This window comes from Silene latifolia, unplaced genomic scaffold (assembly GCF_048544455.1).
Source record: "Silene latifolia isolate original U9 population unplaced genomic scaffold, ASM4854445v1 scaffold_70, whole genome shotgun sequence".
In the NCBI taxonomy this organism is placed as follows: domain Eukaryota; kingdom Viridiplantae; phylum Streptophyta; class Magnoliopsida; order Caryophyllales; family Caryophyllaceae; genus Silene; species Silene latifolia.
Window position 1 is genome coordinate 5,667,088 of NW_027413609.1, and position 912 is coordinate 5,667,999.

General features: G+C 40.9%; 1 non-coding gene across 1 annotated transcript; it reads right to left on the bottom strand.

The window, feature by feature from the left end:
• Positions 1–354: 354 nt before the first annotated feature.
• LOC141640079 (small nucleolar RNA R71) lies at positions 355–461 on the bottom strand. Its single transcript, XR_012542825.1, has one exon. It is a non-coding gene; the product is annotated as a small nucleolar RNA R71 (small nucleolar RNA).
• Between the last annotated feature and the right edge of the window lie 451 nt (positions 462–912).

The following is a 912-nucleotide window of genomic DNA, read 5'->3' on the forward strand; positions in this document are numbered from 1 at the left end:
CACATTCCGTACCCACCGAGGAGAACCTACCCAATTACTCCCACACCACAACATCTAACCCGAAATTTTATTGCCAAATCCGCATTTATCCAATTAGTCGAAAGAAGCCAATTTGGGGGGATGCCTAGTGAAGACCCTCATTCTCATATGGAGACTTTTTGTGACTATTGTGATACGATTTCTCAAACCGGTGTAACTCAAGACAAAATTCGATGGGTCTTATTTACTTTTTCTCTAATTGGCACCGCAAAACAATGGTTGAAAGGCCTTGATAAGGCTACTCTCGGAATTGATTCTTGGAAAAAGTTGGCTCAAGCTTTCTACAAAAAGTTCTATCCACCGGAAAAGACTAACATGCTAAGAGCTCAAATCACTGTTTTTAAGCAAAGGGATGAAGAATCTTTGTATGAAGCGTGGGAGCGATTCAAGGTAATTTGTCGCTCATGTCCTCACCATGGACTTAGCGAGTGGTTCTTGGTACAACAATTTTGGAACGGTCTTTATGAAGATTTAAGGAACATTCTCAACATGGGATCAAATGGAATGTTCACCGAAGTTGATGACAATCAAACTTGGAACAAAATTAAGGAAATGGCGGTCCATAACTCACAATATAGTAGACCTCGCAAGGCTAATAGAGGAGGAAAGCATGAAGTCGACTCCATTACTCAATTGGGCGCTCAACTTAGTGCTCACATTGATACCATCAATTTGAAGTTTGAAAAAGCTATGGCTAGACTTGAAGAAGCCTCAAAATCACCAAAGCATCATGTTAATGCCATGAAGGCATCTTCATCAATCCCAAGTGGGATATGTGAGAATTGTGGAACTTTGGGACATGACCAAGGAGAATGTAGGGGAACAAATGAACAAGTGAATGCTTTCCAAGCATACAAGAGTGGTACCCCTTAT